Source organism: Lipophrys pholis (assembly GCF_963383615.2).
Source record: "Lipophrys pholis genome assembly, chromosome: 16".
Taxonomy (NCBI): domain Eukaryota; kingdom Metazoa; phylum Chordata; class Actinopteri; order Blenniiformes; family Blenniidae; genus Lipophrys; species Lipophrys pholis.
In genome coordinates this window covers 14,936,151-14,943,870 of record NC_137634.1, presented here as the reverse complement: position 1 = coordinate 14,943,870, position 7,720 = coordinate 14,936,151, and positions in this window count along the sequence as shown.

Below are 7,720 nucleotides of genomic sequence, written 5' to 3'. Positions count from 1 at the left end.
TCCCTCTCTGTCTCTTGCCTTTAGCGTTGGTGCAAAGATGGCACTTTTGTTGAATAATCAAGAGATGAAATATCATCTCATAAGATGTTTTGTCACTTCAGGTCGCCACCTATTTTGCACAAACTCAGGGTTAAGCGTCTTCGATGGTATTTCTAGGAGATGTTCGATTCGATCTGGAAAAAAGAAAACAAAAGACAGAAAACTGTAAGTAAAACCAACAAATATGCTTGAAATGCAGCCATCTATCTTTCAACCCCACAAAATCACTTAACGTGGGATACATTCAGTTCGGTCTGGGTTGCAGTACTTCACAACATTAATAATAGGAGGAATTACTACGGCTGTTCATATTACAAATGGTTAAAAAAAGAGATGAGTGAAGAGAGAAGCAGAGGCCTGCTCAGGATACACCCAGTTTGCATGTCAGTGAAGGAAACACTCTTGGGATGGCTGATGAAAGGAGGCTATGAGGAAGAAAAGAAGGGTGTGAAGTGGGGTTTTTTTCACTCAAGAGAAAAATAGAAGGAAAGCCAAGGATCTGGGGAAACCAAACTATTTTAAAACATGTTGGTTTCATTCAGTGGACAACACATGAGCAAAAAACGATATGTTCAGCTGCCTGCATTCAATATGATCTGATATGATCTTGTCTAATGTCCTATTATAAGATATCATAAAAACACACCGTCTAATTCAATCTGATCTGATCAGATCACATAAGATTGTACTTTTTCCAACATGAAGCTACAATAAAACGTTGAAATAATAAGATATGAAATCAGTTTATTTTCATATTCATCTTACATTGAATGGCAGCTCAATCTGAGAAAGCATGCTCCACACATGTACAGTGAATGCCAAGTATCAGATCCAGTAACACGAGCTCCATACTGCAGGTCAGATCAGTACACAAGCGTGAACACACTTCTCTCAACATGTCATTTCTAACCTGCCATATGGCTGATTTAGACATGTTGCGATTCAACGTTCCTTAACTCCCACTGTTTTATTTTAAAGGAACCTTTTAAATTTCTCATTGTCTTTGAAAGAAAAATGCTGTAATCCTAATAAATCCCCCCAAATTTATGTTTGAAAAATAATAATAAAAGAGAATTCTCTGTGTGTCTCAAAACAAGATCAGTTAAACTTATGAATATCACCAGATCAAGTTTTATATTCCAACAGAGAGTTTAACTCCCTAAGTCACAGACTGAACGCATACAAATCATTTTCTGTCAAAGCTGTCAGATGAATGTGACTTTTGATAATATCATATGTTAGGACCAAGATGGTCATTATCTGCTTGAATATGTCTTTCAACTATTATGCTGATTATCTGAGTCATTTCCAATGTAAGAGTAGATCACACAACTTCTAATTATATTTGCAGCAGGGTATCTGTTCTCATTAGCAGGTGGTTTCTCCATGTGTACTGTGGCAGCCAAATCAGTGAACTGATCTGTCAGCTCCGACTGCCTGTGGCACATTTTGACACTTCTCAAAAATCAGCCAGGCAGAATGCTTTCCAAATGCCGGATAGTGATCTTCAAATGTAATTTGCATTTTTTGAAGGTCATTTAAGATTGTTTAATTTGTGGATATTATGCAATCTCAATCGCAACCCACACAGCATGATAATTGATTGGAGTCAAACACTGCTGAGAAAAAAAATCTAATCAAAACATCAAACAACGTGTAGGATATACACATTGTCTACTGTGGCCCTGTTTTTGTTTAACTTTCATGAGTTAAATACATTTAGTTTAAGGGTTCATCAAACACAATGACAAAATTCAGAGGCAGAGAAGCAGACAGGAAAGGTGAGAAAGGACTGAGAGTTGTATTACAGAGAGGGAGAATTCTGTGAGAGGACATGGTGGCAGATCAATTACGGCACTGATGTAGTGCTGCAGCGTATGCTGATGACAGCAGTCTTCGGAGGCTGAGCGCTGAGCTCGGTCACAGTGACTGAACCAGAATATGCTGCGTTTCACCTAACGGCAAGGCTGACAAAATCAGTCTGCTCAAACCATAAATATCAGGAGGCAAAGAATGGAGGGACCCATCTGATTAAAATAAATAAATAAATAAATAAATAAATGATAATGTTTTGATAATAAAAAGCATTGTGTGTGAACATGCTTAAAATCTCTTGGTAAGGCTGAGCAACACATAGGACTGAGCCTGAGTAAGTAGATCAGTTGAGGCTTCCTTTGAAACTAATATAAATCATGTAATTAGAAGTGTAACTAATACAAGCTAAACGGCTTTGATCATCCAGCCTTTACTTTTCTGAGCAAAAGAAAAAAGTGCAACTAAAAACATCAAGTCAACAGGGAGCACTTTTGGATCGTCAACGTGCTGTTTGCAGCAGTCCTACAGGCAAATATCACAGCTCATTAACATCATTTTGTTCACTCGGTATCTACAATAATTGCTATCTGAATAAAAATGTTCAAAAGTTGCCCTGATTTTTCCTTTATGACACAATTTTTCAGCATTCCAATGACACCGATATGACTCCAGCATATATGCATGTCGGGGTGGTCTGGGTAGGAATGCATAATAAAGGCACACATTGCTTCACCTGATCCACTCAATGAGGTAACTCCTCCATGAAAGCAGCAGGAAATAAAACCTGAGTGACAAAAAAAAATAAAAAATCACCAGGCCTGCTACTGTTGTCATGGAAATGCCATATCCCTGGAGAACCCTCGTCCTGACCTCAGCATACTCCATCAGGAGAAAAAAGGTCACCTCGAAACAGACAGTAGAGTTCTGAAGGTCAAGCTTTATGCTTTTACACAGGCAGCTCATGCACACATTCTGCTACGTATTGCGTTGACATGTCAACTCACACCCACACACACGAATGTGGATGAAGATATGTGCAGCCACACTGCACGCACACGCGCCTGGAAATACTTGCGTGAAGAAGGAAACGTACCCCTGCACATGCGAAGGAAACATGGCGGGGATGAGATGAGATCTCAGCAGTGATCAAGTGTGATGAGGGGCCTGGACTTGTGATTTTTTTTTTCACCAAGCTCTTAACCTACCAAGTGCTGCGTTTAACCATGGAAAGCTCTTCACAGAAGGAGAGAAATTATGAGCTGAGAACATGTCATGACAGGGATTTCAATGAAACTTGAGGCGGGAAAAAAAAAAAAAAAAGATTTTGTGAAAGGAAAGAGGCCGTCCGCATCCTCTTTTCTGTGAGTATGAGGTTGGAATCTGGCAGTGTGAGTGTGTGTAAAAAAAAAAAAAGTGGGATTCACACATAAAGGAGAGTGATATGTAATGTACAAACCGGTATAGACACTGAGTGAATTACTGCCGAATAAATGCAGATTTCTTATGAACCGAATGAAAAAGAAAACGTGAACTGAACCTCTATAGTACGAGCTATAGAATCTTGTTTCTGAAGGGACTTATTCATATAAACCCAAGAGAGGCGGTGAAAAAGTAATTATTGAAAATCCCTCATCAGATGTAATGCTAATTAGTATCTAATTATTCACATTGGGAACATATATTTCCATTTCTATAAAGTTGCTGTTCGAAAGGTACATATAAGAAGGAAGCGAAGAGTAGAGTGTGGTGGGGGTGCCATTTCCAGTTACTGTATAATCACCATGAAAAGGAGTTCTGAAAATAGCAGCAGCTAAAATTGTGTTTTTGAGAAAAAAAAGGAAAAATAGATACATTCATTCAGACAATCTTGAATGTGTTTGAATTATTCAACGTGATGCTAAATTTGTCATAAATATTCTGGGAAAAGCGAATGAGGGTGTGTAATTTGTTTTTCTAGGCAGAAAAGAGAATTCAACACAGTTTTTGCAAAAAGAGGAGAGCTTAAAATAGATTTATATATAAAAAAGAGGATTTAAACCACTTTTTCATATCCTGAAATCTTAACACCAAACAATCAAAACAAGTGTTTTATTTTTGTCAAGAATCAGGGGTGGCATTGTGTATAACTCGGTTAACCCAGGGGATCAAAGAAAAGCGCAGTGTGAGGCGAAGAGGAACATTTCATGGGAATCCACCGCAAGATTCTTGTACACTCACCGTTGAAAGCCAGGTAAGGAGCTGAACATTTTATATCACATCCTGCTGCTGACTTCAGAAACACCTGCACGCACGTGACAACACAACGCACACACACATCAACATATGTCTACACGGCTTCCCTCAGTGCCTTTGTTGTCAGTCCAGCAGCACATGTGGTTATTACAGGAGCCATTTGTCTTTGGCACTTTGCTTTATTCCTCTCCTCCCCCACTGGAAAGCAGACAGGTTTTATAGCTCTGTGGTCCCAGGAGAATCGCGGACACACACACACACATGCACGCACGCACGCACAAACAGACGTACACGTACATTCTTTCTGTCCCATCTCCCTTTCATCCATACGTACAGACCCATACTTCTTCAGGGAATTGAATTCCAGCACACAGAACTAGAAGCAGCGCAGAAGAGCGACAATGTGCTAATATCCAGAATTTATGACTCCTGAGTGTTTACCCCCGACATAATAAGATTTAGTGCAGGGTTTTCATTTTAAGTGCTGGGTAAAAGTTATCCTTAAGGATCCTACTCTGTTCCTCCAGCACAGTCCATGGTGTGTCTTTGCACGGGTGTAATTAATTCCTCGTGACATCACCCTTGCATGTCCTTGTACACTTTCCCAAAGTCAGAATGTGTTTGAAATGAGCAAGCATGCGAGTGCTCGTCCTACGACATGTGAATGCGTTCGGAAATGGTCTACGCTCGAAGATGAGCAGACACAAAGACATCCATCCTCGTTTTCATCTTTAGAAGTTCAAAAAAAAAGAAGAAAAAAAGATAAACATTCCTCACTTTGTATTCACACAGAATCATCCGGCAGGCTAAAGCTTAGCGGGGAAAGTCTATTCAGAAATAAGCTAAGCTTCAGTCATCCATTCCTTCTCCTCCCATCTCTGTCAGGCGCACAACGCAGACAGAAATAGCAGTGAAATAAGCTAAACGCTCCATTTTTACAAGACACAATAAACACCCTACAGACAAGGATTCACAAGTGATGATTCACTGAAGAGCCCATGAGTGCATGTGTGAAGCACCATCCCAGAGAATGTTGAAGCATGTAGGACTCTGAATGATCCAGAAATGGCATCGTTAAGCAGGCCTGCTTCTTCGTGTTTTGCGCCGATGTGCTTTAAAGATATTAATTTAAAAAAATCTGCTGCAACACAGTGCAGTGAAGCTTTGCCCACTGAGCGTTGCATGTTTCTAGTATGTCTCGTTCATTTCCTCTTCTTTCCATCCTCCAGTCCTTCCCCGACCTTAATAATGAGCTGTTAATAAGGGCAGGGTGAGGTAATCAATCCCATTTTCATACTTGAAGATGGCACATCAGCAGACTACATCTGCCCAAATAATCCCCTCTCTCACTCTCTCTCTCCCTCCCTCTCTCTCCCCCATGCAAACAGTTGGACTCCGTTCTGTACCCCTGGGGGAGTCATATCAAGCAGAGGGACCATAACAGGATTTCAGCAGGACTCTGGGTCAAAGTAGGCGGTCATACGTAACTAAATAAGAAGAAAGAGAAAATCAGATCATCTGCAATAAAAGCTGATTTATTTCCTTATTGCGCGTGGACAGGCGATGTTTTCCGCCTGCTATGAAATTGACAGAAAAATCACAATACGCTGGTGATGGGATTTATTAACTGGAGCAAAATGATAAATCACCAAGCATGCACACGTTCACACACACACACACACACACACACACACACACACACACACACACACACACACACACACACACACACACACACACACACACACACACACACACACACACACACACACACACACACACTCATCCATCAAAATATTTTTGCATATTTGGTTTGTATGTATTTTTGTTAGCGTAAGCTACAACAAAGGGAAAAGTACAGTAACAAAAAAAACATTAAAATGATGACTTTATGAATCGAGCGTGAGCTTCGGCTATGACCTTATGTGCATGTGAGATGAAACACAAAGAAACATGAGTATCACCTTCACACACAACACCACACGCTCGGGCAGCGACTGTCACTGCAGCAGGAGCAGAGACAAAGAGACAGCTTCTCACCAGGAGGAGATCTGCCTTGTATAATAAGGCTATATTACTCACATACAGACACGTACAGATACGGTCATCCCCCATTCGTTTCACTGTTATTTGTGCTTGTTTTTAGCAATGTGCAAAAAAGATACTGCCGATGTGATCCTACTTCTCTGTTTGGCTTTGCAGCTTTAAGGATGGACTATTGTTGCAATGAAAGGTAGACAAATGTGTGAAAAAAAAAGAAAAGAGGGATAACAACAGGGATACACTCAGTTATTTAGATGAAACAAAGGGGAATTGGGGGAGAGATTATTAGGATTATAACCGGAGGAGAGAAATAGAGGAAGAAGAAATATGTGGCGCCATCGGTTATGAAGCCCTGCAGCTTCAACATGCTAATAAAAAGTGTCTATAGATCCAGACAGTGGTGGCATGGAGGAGAGGAGGAAAGAGGCTGTCTGTCCATGCTGGTTGCTGGTAGCACTGCATTGTTATTAGCAAAGCCCCTCCACCCACTACTCTCACTCCTGCCGTGGTGAAAAGAAAAAAAACAAAAAAAAAAAACATTAACTCTTGCATGGCTGCTGGTTGAAACTGTACAAGGTGGGACAAAGAGGAGAGGGGAGAAGAGTTCATTTCGAATGCAAAGCTGTGCCCGACGAACACAGAAAGCTATCACAGTAACATTTTCTGTGGAATTCTGGGAGGGAAGTTGCCACATGCTCACATAAAACGGACATACACAGTCAGACATAAAGACGGAGAGTTGAGACAGCCCAGACAAAGAACGGCTGAGTGCAACTTAGACTAGGCTGAGTCACTTCTGTTTATTCTGAGCAAAACACGGTGATGGAAACAAATGATGCTGCAGAGTGCAGTGTGGGGGGTTTTGATGGGAACGGAGACGTGCAGCATCCCTAGTTAGTATTGTAATGTGTAAATGTGTGTATGCATGTGTAATGTGCAAGTGGCAAACCCCAGGGGTGTGGGGGAGGGAGAGTTGGCGAAGGATCAGTGAGAGGTGAGCAAAGAATAGAATAAAAAAAACAACGGTTTAAAAGGTTTAAACAATAAGGTTCTATTCAGGCAGTGAAAGAGACTATTTTCAGAATGTGCATGAAGACAAAGTGAGAGAGTGAGGGATAAGGGAAAGAAGACCCCTGGGAAAAGAGTTCACAGGAGAGGATCTCTGTGGGTGCGTGGACAAAAAGAACATATATGTGGACGTATCATAAAACAGAATGTGAATAATTAAAGCCAACTTCAATTATTTCACGTCATTCTTTGTTGCTCACACATACATGTTTAGTTTAATCACAAAGTGCCATTTACGTGTTTGATAAAAAGCTTAACATGCAAATTAAAATGTTCTAATGCACAAACATACAATTAAATCTGTGGTACTCTCACTGAGCTGATTGCACATATTCAGTAAATGGATGCCGACACATACACACAAGTGAGAAAAGTCTCTCATGTTAATACCCCATGGGACAGGGAAATGTGTGTAGAGTATATGCTTGTGTGTGAGTGTGTGTGTGTGTGTGTGTGTGTGTGTGTGTGTGTGTCACCAGTGAGCCATGCCTCTCAGTTCACCCTCTGATATCCTGCCTGTGAC